Below are 22,172 nucleotides of genomic sequence, written 5' to 3'. Positions count from 1 at the left end.
ACTTGACAAACTCATTACTTGATGTGTTCAGTAGGAAATATAGTGCCAGCAGATTCAAAGCATGCTTTCTTCATAACAGATGCTGTAACTTGTTGATAGTATTCTTTCAAATTACACTAATTTTAACATCTATAATTTTAACAGTTCTATAGAATTCATATTTTAAAAATTCTTATTGCTAGTTTTAGATTTACTTGAATATCACAAAGTGAACTCCCATGTTAAGTGATAGTGGATTTTTACCTACCACATCTCAGAATATTCTCTTTTACACTTCAGACACCAAGCAAGTAATGATAATGCAAAGCCCTCAGGAGGCAATATTATAACAGGAATTTTAAAAAGTCTTCACATGGTAGAGAATCTCCATTAACATCTTCTCAGAATAAAATTGTTAAGTCATATGTGAAGCACTCTTAATTAATTTATTAATTGCTTTCTATGCTTTCTGCTGGAACTAGAAATGTTTTCATAGTTCCTTTCAGACAGATTCTTAAAATCCTCCACATTTCTTTTAATTGAGCTAATGGCATCACTTAATTATAAAAGTTGTCTGTTCAGGGCACCATTAGTGGCTCAATTGGTTAAGCGTCTGACTTGATTTCTGCTCAGGTCATGATCTCAGGGTTACTTCTCAGGATCCTGAGACTGAATCCCCTGTAGTGCTTGCGCTCAGCGCCAAGTGGGCTGGAGAGTCTCTCTCTCTCCCTCTCCCTCTCTCTCTGCCCCTCCCCCTGCTCATGCTCGCTCTTTTTTTCTCTCTCTCAAAAAAAAAAAAAAAGTTGTCTGTTCTTCCTCTAAGAATCTTCATTTATCCACCATATGCTTAGTAATTTTCTAGCTCCGTGCTTGTTGTGTCTTTCCTCCTCCTTTCTGGGTACTCTGTTTCCTACCTAAAAAGTGACCTTTAGTAGCTTTAAGGCTTGAAAGAAGAGTGAAAGTGTGCTATTTTACTGCCGTGCCAAAATATCTTGGGCGAAATTATAAAATGATGGAAACAATTTTATATTCCCATTTAGCATGGCTCATCTTATTCCTCCCTCTCTCCCTGTCTTGGCACCTTTTCCTTGGTATCTTTCCCATCTCTCGCTTCTAGACCAAATGCCAACTTCTTTGTACAAATTAATGTGTTCTCTTGTCACCAAGAGAGAAAATCTACATTTGAGAGGACCTCAAACAGCCAGTTGTGGCATTTGAACATCTCTTGGCAACTTGACAGGGAGCAAACTGGGGAAGGAAGAAGTAAAGGGGAGGCGAAAGGTAAAGGGATTTTTCTTGCCCCAGTTGAAATGTACAGATCATTAGCTACAGAGTCAGTGCATTTGGCTGAGCCTAAACTTTGCTAGACTGGTTGGAAAATGGATTGAGGTCATCAATATAATGAAAATGTGGTTAGAACACACCATTTAAATATTTAATGTAAAAACCCACAATTGATATAATGTAAAAAAAAAAAAAAAAAAAAAAAGCCTTGCTAAAAGTTGATGCGGCTGTGCCATTATCCTGATTAGTTTCTTATACATTTGTTTCACTTTTCAAAATGAACTACAACTCAGTGGTTTTCTCTCCACCACCTGCATGCGGCTTACTCTCGCTTCTGCATTTACTACAAGGTTCCATTAGGAGGGAATCGCAAGTCTTCTCCCAGATGCCTGTTCTGGTTTTTCAAGTGATCACCTACCAAAAAACAGACAAACAAACAAACAAACAAAAAACCTCACACAAACTCTTCTTGGTACAGCGAGAGAAAGCAACTTCACTGGTTAATTAAGGGCATGAGCTTTGAAACCAAACACACCTGAATTTAAGTGCTGGCCCTGATCCTTCTCAATTGTTTAACCTTGCTACACCTCAGTTTTCTCATCTACATAAAGCAGAGTTAGTAATATCTTCTCAAAGGGTTGTCAACAGTGCAGTAATAGTTCTCTATGTCAAGACACTTCTAAATCATTAGGAAAATCTCTAAAATCTACCTAAACACCTACAGTTTTGGACAAAATGTTTTTGGTGATAAAATATGTCCTGAGTCCCTTACAGTTTTCTTCAAATCTTTTTTCATTATCTCAATACTATGGTATAAGCTTTTATTATTTTTTTTTGAAGACTGACTGACTGATTGATTTGAGAGAGCGAGAGAGCACATGCAGTGGGGGTGGGGAAGGGGCAGAGGGAGAGGGAGAGAGAGAATCCCAAGCAGACTCTGTACTGAGTGGGGAGCCCAAACTTGGGGCTCTATCTCAGGACCCTGAAAAGAAACCAAGAGTCAGTTACTCAACTAACTGAGCCACCCAGGTGCCCCAATGGTATAAGCTTACTGCAAGGCAGGGAGTCTGGTTCAGCCAGTTTCTAGTTGCATCCAAACCACCATACTCATTCTTGTCTTTCTGAGTTCTCTATTTTCTGTCAGTGATTCTGGAGGTCACAGAGAGGCAAGCAGCAGAGATGGGGAGTGACAGGTATGATGGGCAAGGAGGTTGGGGTTAAAAGTCAGTTTAAACAGGAGTGGCCATATGCTTAAATTATCTTTAAAAAAATGTATGGAAACTAGGTGATGGGTTCATAGAGTTCATTATCCTTTTTTTCCCTTCTTTTGTATAGATTTGAAGCTTTCTGGGGTGCTCAGCAGGGAGTCTGCCTCTCCCTCCCTCTCTGCCTCTCCCCTTGGCTTGTGCTCTCTTTTGATTACTCTTTCTCTCTCAAATAAATACACTTTTTTAAAAAAATATCGTTTCTGTTCACGTAAAGGAAGTCTTAGTCACTGATGAAATTTCATATGATTAAATTACAAAAATCAGAGTGAATTCACGCCTTAAAATGTGTGTATATATATACATGTGTGTACCTATATACACACACACACACATAGACACACACATATATTTTACCTCTGTTACTAATGAAAATGGATCGAACGCAGAAGGAACATTTTTGCCCACCCCCAACACTCTTGTGCAATCCTAGCAACGAGATTTTTTATTCTCATATTGTCCTCAAGTAAGAGGCAAGGGGTATTGCAGAAAGCAATGAATTTCACGTCTTAGGAGAGAGAAATATCAGAATATGTCCAATTTTTACCAAGAAGCAGGCAGTGCTGAAAGGACAAAACTGCACAAAAGTGTTTCATCAGTAAGGTTGTGATCATTTGAACTTTAAACAACAACAACAAAAATAATAATTACTGTGTTAATTTGAACAATGTTTGCTGTGTAAAGCAGTGAGTTCCTAATACCATTCCACAGAGAACAGTTTGCATAAATATTTTTAAAAATACTAGCAGTGCAAAAAAAGGGTGAATATAATAGAGTATGTTTAAATTTACAATGACTTTAACACACACAAAAAAGTTACTACTGTTAAAAAAAAGAAAACAAAACAGGCCCGCCTGTTTTGGAAAGGAGCCACGGAGGCCAAGTTACCAAACAGGGGCTTAATACCTAACTTAACTGCAGTTTCAACCTCTCCCCAGAAGTGTAGCCTTAGCTGGTCAGTCAGGGATTTTCTGGTCAGCACCAATGAGGTAATCTGTCACATGGGCCCTAAACATTCCCAAAAAGGAAGATGAGGTGATCTATCTAATGAGACTCTCTACCCTTCCCCCTAGGGGAAGGTAACCTTGCCTGGAATAATCCTTTCTTTTCCTTTGTTGATAATAACTTCCTTGCCCCACCCTCCTTCCTATAAAAACCTTCCATTTGGTCCAACTCCTTGGAGCTCCCCTCTACTTGCTAGCTGGGATGGTGTCCAATTTATGAATTGCTTAATAAAGCCAATGAGATCTTCACATCTACTCAGTTGAATTTTTGTTTTTTAACACTACTATATATAAAGGTGTTCAGTTTTCTGTATTTTTATATAGCTGCTCTATGTCTGTTTATAAAAAATAGATATGCTCTTGCTTCCATCTGTGCATAGGGAAAAGAATAAAGAAAAGAAGTCTGGAGAAAGCCAAGAAGTTCTGGGAAAAATATGGAATCTATGCCAAAACAATGAAGGAATGAGCATTCCAAATGATCCAATATAAAAATCAGATGGAAAGGGAGTTCAACAGGTAGTCGGTGTCAGTGGCCACACACAAGGCCAGGTAGAGAAGGAAATCATCACTGTTTCAGGATAATAAATAATAAATCAACGTTCTTTATGAGGAGAACGAACTACCTCCAGTTAGCCCCTTATGGCCAGAAAGTGAAGCTCCTAGATAGCACCACTGATAACAATAAAATTGTAATAAGGAATACATGTGTTTATAATAATGCTAACAGACTGGGTCAGAGCATAATGACAGAAATATAACAAGACAGTGAAGTATGAAGTGCTAGCTAAGCGATTATCTAAAAATACATTATGGCTGGGGGAAGACACCAGGAGACAAAATAATGCCAATAATAATATCGACACAAGAAATGAGGACTTAGAGTTAGTGAAATAACAAATAAAATGTGTCCACTAACAGAGCGCTCACTTTGGGGAAAGCAGTCAAATTCTCTGTCCCGTCTGTTCCTAATGAAAGTCCTTGGCTGGTCTGAGAAGACGTTCTATGACTTGTACATCTGCTAAGACTACTCCAACTGCAAGAAGTTATCAAAATAAATATTACTACAGCTCTAGTTATATATCAAAATTAGCGTAGATATATCCCTGGAAGGCATCAACATCAGGTGGGAAGCAATAAAGGAATTAAGTGCATGTTACTGAAACTACAGACTAGTTCTACACGTTAGTAGAATAATAAATCTGCTAAGTTTATGTGTAAGTTTTGCCTTTTTAGAGGGTTTGAAGTATTCACAAATGAGTCACAGTAAATTCCTATTTCCCATTTACATAGAAAGGAAATTTAATTATTCATGTGTTATTTATGTTTCATTTGTTACATATGTAAGTTTAATAAACTGACCATTGTGATGGCTAATTTTATGTCAACTTGACTGGACCAGAGGATGTCCATATGGCTGGTGAAACATTATTCTGCGTGTGTCTGTGAGGTTGTTTCCCAAAAATATTACCATTTGAGTTACTGAATTGAATAAAACAAACGGCCCTGCCCATGTACATGGGTAACACCCAATCGTTAGAGGGCCTGAACAGAACAAAAGGGTAAAGGAAGGGTGGATTCCTGTTGTCTCTGCCTCAGTGTTTGAACTGCATAAAGATCTCCTATCTTTGGCACTTCTCCTTCTCAGTTTTCAGACCCTGACAAGAATCTACACCATCAGCTCTCTGGATCTCAGGTCTTGAACTATACACCACCTGCCTTCCTGGGTCTCCAGTTGCAGAAGGCAGATCCCATGACTTCTCAGCCTTCATAATCATGTGAGCCAATTCCTTATAATAAATCTGTTTACATATTTGTGTGCATATATGAAAACAGATTTATTATGCACACACATATATTTTCCGTTTCTCTGTATAGTCTTGACTAATACAACCATTAAACAAAATACAAATAGTCATGGGTGTTCTTCTCCATGAGGTGTTCCCCACAAGCATTAAAGAATTGATCACTGCTCTCCAAAGAAATAACACTCACTCTATATCACAACTAATGTTTTGGTGCTCCAGGGATTTCTTTAAAGTAATTATCCATATGAGATAGAAAATGAAATATCATGGTCCATTAAACTGTATAACATGTCTCAGGGGCATGTGTCCTGTAATAGTGTAAACTCTCCACATTGTTATTAACAGAGGAACCGGCTGTGGGCCCCACCCTGTGGAGTGATCCACCACTAACTGTGGGTCATGTCTGTGGATCTCACCGCCTTTGCTGGCATCGAGAGTGAGAGTGGGAAGTATGGAAGGGAACAAAAAGGAAAACTTCACTGTATCCTCTCTTCTATCTTTTGAATATTGAACCATGTAAATATATTACTGTTACATTTATAAAAATTATCTATCAGAGTTGCCATTTTTGGTTAATTGATGTCTTTGGAAAGTGTCAGCTACAATTATAAAGTGAGTGAGGCACTTCCGGTGGCCACACTTGAAGAGAGAGGAAATCTCTTGGGGAAAGCATTCTAGCAAGAGGAAACAACTAGGGAAAAAGTCTGCAGGACTCTCTTATTAGATGGAATCATCTTAGAGATGAGACTATGGTGAAATCCTTCCAATAAATATATCTATTAGGAGCCCATGCCATTAAAATTGCCTCCAGATATCCAGTAGTTATAGGATGCTTTTATAACTTTGCAAATTAATTGCAGGGTATGAATTTTGTTTTATATTCTCAAGTCCTAGCATTTCCTGATGTCTTATCCTAAATTTCCAGTCAAGTGACACTAATTACCATTTAACATGTAACCAAAAGAATACCACCACCACTAGTGTGTGGTACCTTTAAAAATTCAAGGTTGCACAGAGGAAAAAGAAATGTAAAAGCAAAAGCACATAATTTTTTTTACTGTGTTTACTTTAACTCCTTTTCATTTTTATATTAATCTCTTAAAGATCAACAAATGTAATTATTTTTTTCTATTAAAATCAGAACTCTTCCATAAATTAAATTGAAAACCCAAATTTCTTTCTTTGGCTATGTATCTATTTTTATTCTTCTATTGAGTTTTCTAGTTGTCATTGTTCTCTAATCTTTAGCTCTTTAATCTCCTTTTGAAACAGAAGCATCTTATTTTTCTATCCAAATATGTACAATAGAGCATATTTGAACAACATGAATAGCTGCTTATTGGAGTTAGCTTTGTCACATTTCATTATCAGAAACTAGGTTGTAAAAATACAACTTAGTTTCTACTTACATCTGTAACAGTGGGAGTGAAGCAGATATGCTGACCTAAAAATATTAAGAGGAAAGCATAAATGTATAAAATAAGTGGATATGTTCTTTTCTTTGTGTTGGTAAAGAATGGATTGGGAATGGAGGAGACTATTATTTCCCTGAGATAATTACTACTAACCTTCTCTGCTTGTTTTTAAAGGCTCACTCCTGAACCTGCACCTCTCCTATTTGTTCACACTTCCTCTGATTTACTTCTAGGACACAGAGAGATTTCCCATTTCCTGAGAGTAGGCACGACTGTCTATGTGGGTAATGAGGAAGAAAATGAAAACAAGTATGTGTGTGTCCTCCATATTGTTCTTTGTGGATGGAGAGCTGGTGGTGGAGGAAGAAGGGACTGAGGGCAAGAGATTTCCCAAGTCAGGACATGTGGTCACCAGAGAGTGTCTCCTATCTCTCAAACCCAGTCATTTTTCTACATTCTCCTCTATACCGCTGTAGATGGGAAGTTGTACACATATTTTAGAAACTTCCAGACCCCCTTGTCACTTGGCTTTTTGTTAGATGGGAAGGTGGGATGTAGTGAGAAGCTTTTAGTTCTGCCCTCTGGCGGGAGTCTTGCAGTACGAGTGGCTGATGGGCATCCCCTCCTGGATTCCTGCTCACACGGCCTGACTTCCCAGACAGCAGTCTCAGGGGCCGGGTAACTGTGCACTCTAGGCTGCCCCATCTCGCTTTGGTTCTCCCTGCAGCAGAGAAGGGGACAGATTCCTGCCGTAACTGATCTTCTAAGTAAAATTATCTACTCCTTTTTGCAACCAACCCCCTTATTAAATATCCTGCAACACTTTTGTAACCAATCCCCTTATCAAATTTCCTCTCTTTGAAATGCTATTTATACTCACATATATACTCTTTACAAAATACTAAGAAGAAGTGGGCATGTATGTTTATGTTATCAGCTTTCCACCTCTCTTTCTTGGGCCTTTCTCTCACTTCTAGTGTTTTCCAAGCATCAAAACTCCCTCTGACGTCTGGTTTCTCAGAATTTATCACGATGCTTCTTGTTTTCTCATGATGCCTTACAGGGTTCCCAGACTGATCATGCCTAGATACACATATCAAGATGTGTATATCTTGTATGTCTTGTATCCAATATTTCCAGGAACTTCCACAGCCATGAAACCTTGTGTCATCCCTCAATCTTAGCTCAACATGACCTTCTTCCAGATGACACACTTTACCTCCTCAGGCAGATGCAGACTTCCTCATCTCCGTTCACATAGCTACGAGCCTGCAATTCTACTAAAGATAGCACTTATCATGGTGTACTAAAACTGTCAGTTAATTTTTGTGGCTTTCACAATAGTCTCTTGAGTTCTTTGGGATCATCTTTCTATCACTACAGTCTAGAATGGTCCCTGGCATAGGAAAGCTCTGTTTTTTTGTTTTTTTTTTTTTTTAATAAAGGAATGCATGTTGTACCTAGAATGATACTGGGTTTCAGGGGTTTGCAGGCACAATAATGCAAATTAATAAGTGGGTGGCAGTATTAGTCCATGATTTGAAAGTGAAAAAGATGGTTATAAGAGTAAGCAAAACGTAACCTCCTCTGAGGCAGAGAATTGCCTTTCACATATCTATCTGTATCCTCAGTTTAATATTGCGCTGAGCTATTGCATGCACTAACGCCTAGAGGGCCATGAGAGACGCTGTGAATTAAGTAGATGTAGTGATGAAAGTCAGAGATTAAAAAGGATAATCAGGGACCAGAAGGGAAGAACATAGAAGCGGTATGAAGACAATCTGACATTATTTCCTCAAGTTATCTTTTTACCCAAAGCTGTCTAAACTTACCTGGTATCCCTCCCCCAAATGTAGCCAGTATCCCAGAACCTCTGCACTCAACTACCATTTATCTTAGAAGAAAGCAGTTCATTAGCTGATCAAGTGTGCAGTGGCTCTTCTCCAAATCCCTATCACTTGTGCGAAGCATTAACTCATGAAAGTATTAAGAAGCGGTAATGGTTGAAGATCACAACACATATGGATTTTATATATTTTTCTATATCTTTGTACATCCAAACACAGTAATTCTAGAGACTGTGAAACAGGGGAAAACTCTGTACTGGTGGGAGTTTTAAACTCTGTGACAGACAGGAGGGTTGTATAAGTGGGCCTCTGACTCCCTTAAATCACCCTGACCTGGGCAACAACAGCCCTCTGCCATCCTTACTCCTAGGCAAGTGCACACACTCAACTAGCAGCTCACAGTGAGGAAAGTAACCCCAGGCCATACTGACAATCTTGGTAATTGCAAAGAGGGTCACTGATATCAACATGCCAGGGCCAGAGGGAGTGGATAGAATTTTTATGGACTTTTTTTCCCTAAGATATTACTTCCGCATCTATCATGACAGTTTCTCAAGGCACTCCATAATGCTCTGTGAAGGGCAGCTTGCAAAACATTAGCAGCCAAGGACAGGAATTAAGGTGTACAAAAAGCTGATGACTTTAGGGCAGAAATGTAGACTTGACTGTGCTATTTTTTTAAAGTTATTTCATTTTTATTTATTGAAATGATTTTTATAATTTGATTTAGTGTATATAAATTATGTTTAAAGTCATATTTATTCACCTAAAATAAATAAGCAAAAAAGTATGTTTGGATAAATCTATTTTGAATTTTTTTTGATCATGCTATTTTCATACCCTATGTTTTAGAGCTCATCGAAAAATAAGTCTGACAAGTTTCAGAAGATGAGATCTCATGTAACAACAGAATCATACCACACATGTGAGTCAATGACTTAGCGGTAAAATCAATGGAAACCTCAGAAACAACAAAGAGTATGGTTTTGAGTCTACATATATATCCACATTTCTTCATCAACGCAGGTTGAAATTAGGCACTTAGATGTTCTTAGTGCATTGGGACCCTCCGGACTGGTGGGGTGGGGTGGGGCACATACCTCAACTATTTCCAGTCCAACCTCCTTCAACCTTGCTCTTGGCTCAGCATTCTTGCCCTTGGTTTTCCTGGAAAAGAATTTGGACCAAAGCTGCGTCACTGTTCACATGAGGGGTACCTATTTTGAATTACAAAAAGGATCATGAAAATAGTGCAGGCAAATCTGTCTTCTTTTATTTGAAAAATATATAAATACAGTTGCAATCGTGCCGATCAGAAGTTCTGACTGGTAGTTTAAAGTGCATGATTGTTGGAAATCAAAAAGGGAATTATTATAGAATAAATTAAGCTGTTTCATTGAGAAAAATATTTCAATGCACAAAGTCTTTAAAGAAAAAAAAAGTCATACAAAGTAGTCTTTAAGAGCCCAGCAAGGACAGGTAGGTAAGGTAACTGAGACAATCATTCAGCAGATGAATGTTTTACACACATCTCAGGCATTAGATAACCTTAATGTTGGAGGTATTTTCACATCCTTTTTAAAAAGATTTTATTTATTTGAGAGAGAGAGAAAGAGAGAGAGAACAAGCAGGGGAGGCGCAGAAGGAGAGGGAGAAGCAGAACCCCACCGAGCAGGGAGCCTGATGCAGGGCTCAATCCCAGGACCCTGGCATCATGACCTGAGCTGAAGGCAGATGCTTAACTGACTGAGCCACCCAGGCGCCCCACATTCAGTATTCACAATAACTTTTCAGAGTTATTATTACCACTTCTTATTACCACTTCTCAGCTGTGGATTTTCTGGCTCAGAGAGGTTAAATAACTTTTGCAATGCCACACAGCTAATAGTCACAAGAACTGCAATACAAATGCAGGTTCTGTGCGATGTTTTAGCATTTATTTCTTCCACTCCCTGACACTGCCAAGAAATATTTAAGTTTCTGCCAGACCTGTGTAAAGAACACTAATCTCTGTGGAATTTTCCCAACTAACATTTTCATGTTTCTTTCTAATTATTTTAAATACCAGTTTACAAACCCTTCAAAGCAATTTGAGATTTTGTCCTTTCTTTTAAACAAACAAGCCAACACAAATGATAATGTTCTATAATAATGGGCCTCATTTGCAGAAAGGCAGTCATTAATTCTTGTTTTCTTTCTAGGTAAATTCTGCTTATATAATTAGTACATTGGTAATCCAGTGCAAGTCGTCTGCCCTGACTGCCTGAAGAAGTCAAGTTCAAGATCTTTTATAAGCTTCAATATCACCATGTTGTTTTTTTTTCCTTCGGAGCATTTATTTATATTTCTAATTATGCATTTGTTTCTGTAATTTTTTTTTTTTTTTTATTTTGGGCTTTCATCTAGACTGCAGGCATTGCATGTTTTCATCCAGCACTGAGTCCTCTGCTCCTATCACAATAACTAACAGGCTCAATAAATATTTGTTGGATGAATGGATGGCTAGGTGAATAAATGGATGGAAGGGAAGGAAGTGGGCAAATAGATAGGTCATTTTGGACTGCTGGTATTAAAGAAGGCTTCATATATGACCTGGGATTTAATCTGGCCTTTGAAAAGGGGGAGAGAGTAAGATCTCAACCCACATGTTAAAAATAAACAATCTTCATTAAAGCTTTTATTTTTTCCCACTAAGTACAATTGGTGGGATTCTTCCTCATTGAAGCCTCACAGCTTTCTTTTTCAACACATGTGGGTGAAGAAGGTATTGTTATATTAAGCAAAACAGCTCATTAAAAGAGGAAATGAAAATCGTTCTTAAATGAAGCAAGTCCCACTTCCCCTCTGGTTTCCTTTAGTACTATACTATCCTTGAATTATAAACCGTTTCATTGGTAAAATTAAGCCATATTTACCCTTTTTACAGACCTGCATGAGGCATTAGCAGTGACAGAAACAACCACTGTGTCATGCTGTAGAGCTAAGGGAGACATTTTGTTGGATTCCTGTTTGGGCTGCCGAGTGTCCCAAAAGGCAGGACAATTTGGGCAGCTGTTCTGCTCGCTCCACATACAAGACTCGGCGCCCAGCTGCCCTTCAGCAGGTCTAATTCATAACCGCTTGTCCCCTGCCTAGCCTCTACAGACGTCTGCATTTTCAACTCTCCACAGGACTTTTTCTCTTGATGACCACCTAGAACTCCACCAAGGCTTCCCTGTCTTGTGCATCCCCTCAGTCCCCCTTGGCTAAATTTTCCCTCTCCTCTCTTCCAGTCCTCTCCCAGATTCTTGCTCAAAGATTTCCTTAGTTGATCTAGCAAATTAAAAAGTAGCGATTGCTTTGCTTTTGCTTTTTCGTCTCTTGTTTTTAAAAGGAGATTCTCCCTTAAAAGGAATGTCAGGTTCTTTCCTTGCTCAGTAAGGCACAAGGTTATCCTTGAAGTCTCCTGGAACAAAGAGACTGAAAATAGCTTCCAGGCCCAGGCCATAGCAGCCCAGAGAGGATATTTACTTTGTCATTAGCTGTTCCTTCAAAGGTACTCTCCAGCCATCTCGCTGCAGTGGAGTTGCCACAGACACCAGACATTTCCCCACTTCCTCCCCCTTCCCCTCTCCCTTCTCCCCCTGCCCCTCCCCCCTTCCGCTGCTCATGTTTTTCTCTTATCAGGTAATTGAGTTAAAAGTGTATATAGTCTAAACAAATTCTCCCAGATGAGACAAGATAACAAAAGAGGACATTTTAGGAAAGAATGGCCATGAGGACATGTTGTGCGCCACTCGACTCCTGATTGATTGCTCTCCTTACAGAATTCTGGCCACACAAGAACCACATGCATTAAGAAAACTGTATATTCTGCCCTTTTAGGACCACCTTTGCTTCATGTTGGGAAAAATCAGCACCATTTCTAGATGCAGAGAAGAGAATGCTCAGCTAAAACAGAACAGAGAAAAGGCAAGGTCTTCAGAAAGGAGACTCAAGAGGTTGCTATGAGAAAGACTTGGATTAAAAAACAAACACAACGTTTATATGTTCAGTCGATAAGAAAGGCAGCAAGATATATTGAAAGCCCAAAGTTCTGGTTTCAGTTAGTCATTAATTCCCTGGGAGAATTAATTCACTTGGGGAAGTCACAAAAACTTCCTAGGGCTCACTGTTCTCATTTTCAAAATGAGGAAATCAGTTTAGATGACTTTCAGTTATTCCCTAGATTGGAAATTCCATGATACTGAGACAGAAGATACTATGATCAACCAAAAATACTATAATAAAAAAAACCTGAGCAAGTCTCTGGGATCCAAATGATTGGGTTCAAATACTGCCTCCATTTTTTTTTAATTGACACTAAGAAATGTGGTCAAATTTTAACTTCCCTAAATCTCAATCTTCTCCTATAAAATGGGGATAACAGCAAAATCTATGCAATACGGTTGTGGGGGAACAAAGAAAGATAATTCACACAACATTATTATGGTGCTTGGTGCCCAGAAGGTACTCCAATGCCAGGAACCTAAAAAGGACTACAGTCTCCTCATACACACCTTGGATGAAAAAGAGGAAGCACATTTGTCTGTATTTGCTCCATGGGTTTCAGATCTCCTAATTTGATTATTTAAAAAATCATATGTTAATACATAAAACCCAGTTAATGATATCCCTCCTCCTAAATTCTGAGTATCACGATTAATATGTCAGTCTAGTATAGTGTGCAGCTGGAGAGGTGGGCCTGAGGCAACAGCTAAACTCTGTCCTTTGCTGAGCTTTAACCTCTGCCAGCTTCTGGGGAGCTCACCTCAGACCCAGCTAGCCATTGTCCTGGTCACTAAAAAGAATTTGGAATACGTGTGTGGCAATGGATGATCCAACTTCGGAAATTTGCAGTCTTAACTATTCTCTAAAACCGATCTGTCCTTAAAAAGGGAAAGCACTCCAGGACTGCAGAGCTTTGGTTTCCATGGCAACGGCATAGGTCAATAGCTGCCATCACACCTTCTCCAGCCTTGATTGCAGCTGGCAATTTACCATCTTCTGTGCTTCCTTTTGTTTGAGCCTCTCTCATTTGCTTAATTCCCTTTTCTATTGGGAGAATCACAAAATGCAAAGCTACAGGAGCTGAATTTAAATTAAAAGCTATGGAAGCCTTAATAAAACACTGGAGAGCGCTGCTAATTTTGTAACTCACAGACATGTGCTTCTTGAAATCAACTCCTATATACTGAACCTCAGAATCGTGCTTCCCATATTCTGCTGCAGCTGGGAAATTCTTGCATTAGCCTCTGGTTTCGGGAAAAATCAGTGTCATTTCTGCCTTTCAAGATGGTATTCTGATATTGTGGGTATCTGCTTTGTTAGGATAAGGTCCAAACTCCTCAACTCGTCATACAAAGCCCTGTATCATCTGACCTTTGCTCATAGGTACTAACTTCCTCTTGCCCTTCCCCATTTACACTTAGACTTAAGCAGTATTCGTCTTCTTTCAGGTTCTTGAACATACACTATCCTCCAGGTCCTCATACATGTGGTCCCCTCTTTGCAACATCATTCCCTCAGCCTCTTTGCCTGGTTATCTCCTTTTATTTTTTTAAGATTTATTTATTTGAGAGAGAGAGAGCAGGGGGAGTGTCAGAGGGAGAGGGGAGAGAGAATCGCAAGCAGAATCCACTCTGAGCACAGAGCCTTGTGTGAGGCTCAATCCCACGACCCTGAGATCAGGGCCCTGAGATCAAGAGCTGAGCCCAAACCAAGAGTCAGACACTTAACCGACTGTGCCACCCAGGCACTCTGCCTGGCTATCCCCTGATTGTCCTTTAGGTCTTAGTTTAAGAAGGAAGCTTCCTTAATCCCAAGCCTAGTTAGTCTTTCATTATCCCTAACATGCTCCCTTCTTGCACCAGTCTCACCATACGTACTGTGCAAGTGCAAGCCTGCTGAATGCACAGAGTCTGCCCCTACTCTCCCTCCACCAACCCCACTGCTGAATTCCTAGGCTCTCGGTATTTGATACATCCTAGACACTTGATAAATATTTGTTACATGCCTGAAATCACTTGACTCTACTAAGATCATTAACGTTATCTGTTATCAATTTCATGACCTTGATGTTCTGCAACTTCCTTCTATACAACTGTAAACATCTACCGGATGGTCCTTCTAGTCAATATATATTGGCAATCTTCCTATCTTTCACATGGACGTCAGTAGATATTCATTCACTCCGAGTGGACAAATCCCTGGTCTGTGAGGTTTTTATTTTCGTGATCTAGTCCATTAAACACTGATTTTTAGGTCCAGCTCAATGTAGTTATCCTAAGAAGACCTAAAAAAATATAACAAAACTGTGGGAGTAAATGAAATAATAGCACTACTGAGCCGCGAAGCCTGTAGTAATCAGACCAGTCCATTAGCATGTTGCCTAGCAGGCCGGGACCCCTTCTTGCTACACACACACTGTTATGTTTCAGAGCCGACCACTTAAAAGTCAGGAAAAGAAAAGGAAAGACACACTGTTTTCTGAATGTTACACCACCAGACTTCAGTAACTGAGGATTTGAGCCAGGCATTGAAGAAACAGCTATTCAGTACATGGTATACTGAAACGATGATACTTTGAGGCTAATGTTTTTGACACTGGGAAATTTTGAACTATCAGTTTTTGAAATTATTAGCAAGCAGCCTGTGCAATGGACACCCTCCCTTCACATCCAAGCCTTCTTTTATCCCACCATTAACTACGTCTCTGTTTCTGAGTTATGACCAAACCCTGACCCCAATCCATCAGTTTGGCCCATGCCAAATTTCAGATGTCTAAAGGACATCATATAGATAAGTATTAGATGGTGAGCTATGTGGCTCAAATGCTTCCAAAAGACATCAGGGCAAGAGAGTTCATATACAAAACATCTACATCACCTAGAGAAGTGTTAGGTAAAGGAGCTGGGAGCCAAGGAAACAATCACGGAGAACCACCACACTGAATGAGTATACGAGAGAAAAGGAGCTCTTAAAGGAGTGCAAGAAAATAAGAGGGAGCAAGAATACCACACTGCAAAAGTGATCACATAAGGTAGGCACTAAAAAGTGGATATTGGACTTACTACCCTCTGAATTTTATAAACCACCTACTTATTGTGGCGTAGAATAGTGGTTAAAAATGTGGAAACAGGAATCATCTCCCCCATCTTGATTTCTTTCTTTTCCCTCTGCTTCATGAGGCCCAATGTTCTGATCTTCCCAGGGGCCGAAGCACTGGGTCTTTTCTGTTCTCATTCTATCTGATGTGGCACCACCTGGCTCCAATAACTGGGGATCACAGGGACAAAGTCTGCTTGTATTAAATGCCAAAGAAGTCTTACGGCATTTAATTTACATAAAAATCTTTCCTAATATATTCGTGCATGTTAGTAATGCCCAAAGTAATATATGTAACTCTTCCCATAATGTTATTTTCCAAAATATTTCAGTAATTCCACTACAAGTGTTAGTCTTAAAGAAAAAAAAAACTTATGAATTTGATCAGCACATATAATTAAGCATATCGTACTGGTGATCAAGCAGGAAGTAAGACAAGAATGTTTCTGCTTTCACGGATCTTACATTCTAGGTAGAGAGAGGAGATTAAAATCAGACACTATCATTGACCAGGTAGTGATAAGTGCTATGACGGAAACGAAAGCAGGGTTAAGAAGACTCAGAGAGTAATAGCACAGGCTGCCTCAGACTGGTATGTCAGCTTGGAGTAGGTGCTGATTGATCAGAGAACTAAATGAAATGAGAAGTTCACAAAGTGACTATCTGGGGGAAAAGCAGCCAAGAATGAGAGAATGTAATGTCTCCAAATTAAGCAGGTTTGAGGACTGGCAAAGAGGCTAGTGATTACATAAATGCATTTCCATGATGAGGGTATGTGTGATTACTGATGTTTTTACTAGTAGTCAATCATCTGCATACAACAAGGATATAAGGGCAGACCACTTCTGTCTACTTTTTATATCATTATCATTCAGAAGAATCAAAAACTCTTAGAGCTTCAACTACCACCTCTATGCAGATATATCCCAAATGTATATTTCATCCCTGATCTCTCTTCTGAGCTGCAATCCTTACTTTCTAACAATCTGTCAAACCCTCTAGCCAGAATATTCTGCTCTCATTTCATTCTCAGTCTACCAAAAAAAGCCAATATACACATATTGGATTTTCCAGTGGAGAGAAAGGGGGTAGGGATAGAAAAACAATAGAAATAGACAAATTTGTAAATTTGATGAAAACTATAAAACCATAAATTTAAGAAGCTTTAAAAACCCCAAGCACAAAAATATTGAGAAAGACCATACCAAAGTGCATGGTAATAGAATTTCTGAAAAACCCTGATGAAGAGAAAAATCTCAGAAGTATCCAGAAGAAAAAAAAAAACATTACATACAGAAGATCAGTGATAAGAATAAAATTGAACTTCTTGTTAGACAAAAATACAGTCCAGAAGACTGTGGAACATTATCTTTACCATCAACCTAGGATTCTATACCCAGCAAAAACATATTTCAAAAATGAGAGGAAATAAAATTTTTTCCAGATATATAAAGATGAAAGAATTCAGCAACAGCAACCTTTCATATAGGAATTGCTAAAAGTCCTTCCAGCAGAAGTAAAATGATATCATATGGAAAGATGGATCTAGAAGAATGAATGAAGAACACTAGCAATGGTAACTACAGTAATAACTAGGTGGGTAAACAGAAAAGACTCTTATCATTTAAATTTCTTTAAAAGACAACTGACTGCTTAAACAAAAATAAGATCAATGTACTGTGAGTTCATAACATATGTAAAGGTAAAATGTATGAGAAATATAGCACAAAGGCTTAGAGGAGAACAATGGAAGTTTACTTTTGTAAGGCTCTTACACTATACAGGAAGTGATATATAATCTGAATGTGGACTATGACAGTTAAAGATGTATAATATAAATTCAAATGCAACCACTAAAATCCCCACAGGGTTAGAGCTAAGAAGCCAACAAGGGAATAAAATTAAATCATTTTAAAAACCGAATTATTCCCAGATGCCTGGGTGGCTCAGTCAGTTAAGCATCTGCCTTTGGCTCAGGTCATGATCCCAGGATCCTTGGATAGAGTCCCGCATCACGCCCCCTGCTCAGCAGGGAGCCTGCCTCTCCCTCTGCCTGCAGCTCCCCGTTTGTGTGTGTACGCGCACTCTCTCTGTCTCGGACAAAAAAAATATTCTTAAAAAAATAAAAAAATAGAAACCCAATTATCCCAAAAGAAGGAAGAATAAGAAGAAAAAGGAAAACAAGGAACATATGGAACAAATAGAAAGTAAACTGCAAGATGTCATATTTAAAGCCATATTAATAATCACATTAAATGTAAGTGGTATTAATACCCCAAATGAAAGCAGAGATTGTCAGACTGGATAAGAAAGCAAGACCTAACTATACGTTGCCTACAAGAAATCTCTTATCAATATAAAGGCACAAATAGGTTAAAAGCAAATGGGTGGAAAAGATATCTCATGCTACAACTAATTAAAAGAAAGCTGAAATGGCTATACTAATATCAGACAAAGGATATTTCAGAGTAAAGATTATTGCCAGGAATAAGGACCATGATTTGATAATGATAAAGGGGTCAAATAATCAAGAAGACATAATAATACTTAATGTTTCTTCAACTAATAACAGAACTTTAAAATATATCAGACAAAGCCAAAAAAAAAAAAAAAAGACAAAATTGTAAGGAGAAACAGGCAAAATCCATAACTACAGTCAGAAAATTCAACAGTCATCTCTTAGTAATAGAACAAGTAGACAGAAAAACCAGCAAGAACACAGAGGCATTAACTCAAATGCCCAACAATTTAAGACTGGATAAACAAAATGTAACATATTTATACAAGGTAGTATTATTCAACCATAAAGAGGAATGAAATACTGATACGTGCTAAACTGTTATGCCAAGTGAAAGCAGTCAGTCATGGAAAGGCCACATATTATATGATTCTATTTATATGAAATATCCAGAGTAGTCAAATATAAAAGAAAGAAAGTAGAGTAGTGGTCGCCAGGTGCTATGACTGAATATTTGTTTCCCCACAATTCAAATGTCAAAACCTAATACCTAATGTGATGGTATTTGGAAGTAGGACTTGGGGAGGCTGTTAGATCATAGATAGTATTAGTGCCTTTATGAAAGAGATCTCAGAGAGCTCCCTCCACCTGCCACCATGGAAGCACACAATGAGAACATGGCGATCTAAGAACCAGGAAGTGAGCTCTCACCAAACACTGAATCTACTGACACCTTGATCTTGGGACTTCCCAGACTCCAGAACTGGGAGAAATAAATGTTTGTTTAAACCATATATTTTTGTTAACAGCAGACTGAACCAAGACATCAGGGAACGAAGAAAGGAAGATGGAGAGTGACTGCCCAGGGAACTTCTTTTGTGGATGATGAAAATATTCTGGAATTAGACAGTCATGAAATTTGCACAACTTTGCAAATATACTAAGAACCACTAAATTGTATTCTTTAAAAAGATAAAATCTGCGGTATGTAAATTGTGTTTCAATAAAAAAATAATATAAAGGACTTGAACCATATTGTCAACCACCTTGAACTAATTGGAACTAAATGCCACTTACAGCATACTATGCCCAATAGCAGAACACACATTTTCTTCAAGTTCACATGAAACAGTTACCCAGATAAACCCTATTTCAGTCCACAGAACAAATTTCAAATCTAAAAGAATTCAAATCATATAAAATATGTTCTCTGACCATAGTGAATTTAAATTATAAATCAGTAAGGAAAGTACTTGGAAAATTCTCCAACATTTCTAAGTTAAATAACAAGCTTCTAAATAACCCAAAGTTCAAAATAATAAAAAGGGAAGTTAGAAAGTATTTTGTACTGAATAGAAATAAAAACAGATCAAAATGTATGAGACACAGTTAAAGCGGTACTAACAGAAAAATGTATGGCCCTAACAAATACAAAGAAGAAAGGACTCAAACCAATGACATCAGCTTCCACTTTGAGAAACTAGAAAGAGATGAGCTAATTGAAGCTAATTAAGCAGAAAAAATATAATTAAGAGAAGCAATCAAGGAAATAGAAAACCTACGACCAATAAAGAAAATCTGGAAAACCACTTGAAAAGAGAGAAGACACAAATTACCAACATCAAGAAAGAGAGAGATGATATCATTACATACAGATATTAAAAAGATGATAAGGGAATGTTATGAATAATTTTACACTAATAAATTCAACAACTTAGAAAAAATGGACAAATGTCCTGAAAGATTAACTACCAGAGTTCATTCAAGAATAGACAACTTAATACTCCTATCTCAAAGAAATTGAATTTGTATTTTTAAATCTCATAAAGAAAATTCTAGGCTCACAGAGCCTCACCGATGCAAACACTTAAGGAAGAAATACCAATTCTATACAAATTCTTCCAGAGAATTCTATGAGGTGAGCACCACTCTGATGCCAACACTCAATTAAATGACTGTATTTCGCTCACTTCTTCAGACCAGTAGAGCTTAGTTTCCTCAAATAGTATTCTTCAAATCCAAACAACAGTCTTCTGATGTCTTTAAGGAGCCTCCTTCTACCTGGAAGCTTCCTATTCTTGACTCCAAAGCAGAGAAAGCAGATGATGATTATAATCTAGTACACAATACCTTAACTATGGTCAATGACTCTTAGACCTTCAAAAATAGAAGCAGTGTCTCTTTTTTCCCTTGTTCTGGTCTGAGGTCCTCATGTCTTAACAGTAACAAAAGTAACCAAGCTGATTCTCTGACATATTTATTGTTTGCCAAGCAGCAAAAGTAAAACGTAAGTCAAAATATCATGTTAATATCGTTCAACAGCTTGCCACTCATTGGTGAAAACTCATCAAGTATGTGCAGTGAAATGTTTCGAGCTGAAGGCTGAGCAAGCTGAAGAAGCCAGGTGCTCGTTGTTGCTGGATGTTGGCGACGGAGTCGTACAGAGATTAGCTATAAGTCACAGGATGTGAACATGCCTACATTTCCAGGAGTACGCAGCAAAGCTACACGCATTATATTTGATATTCCTGTCTCCCTTCTCGCATCCCTGAAATTCTTCCTCTTAATTGTGGTACAAGTGGTCACTTTTGTTGCTAATATAACACAAATACAAACTGCTGCTCTCAGTAGATGCAGAGAGATTTTATTATCTTTACTTCTCAACAACATTTGTACTTTTTGGATTTCAAGAAGGCAGAGAAATATTGGAATAAAGGATCCAAGGAGCAGATAAAAATTTGAAGGAGACAGAGAGAGGGAGAGCAAAGAAGGGGGTTGTGGAGAAGTGAGGGGGGAGTGGGAAATGAGAGAAGGAGGAAGAGTACAAGGAATCAAAACTGGAGAAAGGATGAAGAATGGAGAGTATATAGAGTAAAAAGAGAAGGTGAATGACAATCTCCTTTATTCCTCTTTGCCCACCCCCATCAAGAAGTGCTAGGAAGGAAAGGGGGAAGAGATTTTCAATTGATAAAGAACTTACAATTAATTCAAAAAACAAGTCAAGATGGGAACTGGGTAAAAGATCATGGACTAAATACTTCCTCTACATAGACTTTTACTATCTTTTCTGGCCAAAAGGAATAAACAAGTATCAAATACTCATCCTATCTCTAGAAAGTGAACTATAATCTATGTGTCAATATATCGTCTATCTCACAATATCAACCACCATTCCATAAGAATTCATGGCACTCCCCACTGGCCATTCATTCTCAGGCTCATTTGCTAGATTCTCCTCACTGATCTAGCTCTGAAATATTGCAGTCTGAGGGGGACTTTGGATTCCTCTCCTTTTTTCTTGGTTCTCTACTCTTTGTTCCATGTAATCCCATAAATCCCTGCTCCTGTAGATACCATCTACATGCTTACAGCTCTCAATAGCACATATCCAGTTAGGAGCTCTCCTCCAAAATCCAAATGTGTATATACCACTGCAAACTGGATATTTCTACTTGGGTCTCAGGACACATCAGAATAAACATGTCCAAAATTGATTTTGCCCCTTTGGTAGTAGGTTACTGACCTAACTTCTATTTACAACTGCCCTTTTCCCTTGACTCCTTTCCTATGAGCCATCAAAGGTCACAATTCAACTTCCCATCCACTCCAATACCTGGTGGTTTCCATGCATCCGTGTAACACAATTCTGGCCAATGACATATAAATAGATATCTCCTGATGTTGTCTTTTCCTTTCATCCTTCTTGGGGCCTGGAACAGAGATATAAGGCTTGCAGGTTCCAAAAGCACTGGATGATCATGAAGTAATACAAATAAGGATGAAAGTTACAGCACTAAGGATGGCAGAGAGGAAAGAGAAAGAACATGGATCTCTGATGGTACTGTTAGTCTAGTTCGCTAGCCCTCAAATGCCTCACTTCATGTCCACATTATTTGAAATGAATGAAGGTGTATGTGTCTAAGCCAAAGTAGTCATGTTTTCTATTACTGGCAGCCCAAGTCATTCCTGACACAGCCTCCAAAGCTGTTT

The 22,172-nt window shown here is 38.4% G+C and overlaps 1 protein-coding gene across 3 annotated transcripts in view; it reads right to left on the bottom strand.

Moving 5' to 3' along the window:
* The window catches only part of RAB3C (RAB3C, member RAS oncogene family), a 342,644-nt gene that overhangs the window by 295,425 nt on the left and 25,047 nt on the right, over positions 1-22,172 (bottom strand). For all 3 annotated transcript variants that reach the window (XM_057306971.1, XM_057306972.1, XM_057306969.1), the window contains exon 2: positions 9,700-9,766. The gene's annotated coding sequence lies outside the window, so the exon portion shown is untranslated. The remainder of the gene's footprint in view (positions 1-9,699; positions 9,767-22,172) is intronic.

Source organism: Ursus arctos, unplaced genomic scaffold, assembly GCF_023065955.2.
Source record: "Ursus arctos isolate Adak ecotype North America unplaced genomic scaffold, UrsArc2.0 scaffold_5, whole genome shotgun sequence".
NCBI classification, from domain to species: domain Eukaryota; kingdom Metazoa; phylum Chordata; class Mammalia; order Carnivora; family Ursidae; genus Ursus; species Ursus arctos.
The sequence above is the reverse complement of the archived record's forward strand: the minus strand, read 5'-3'. Positions and strand labels throughout refer to the sequence as shown.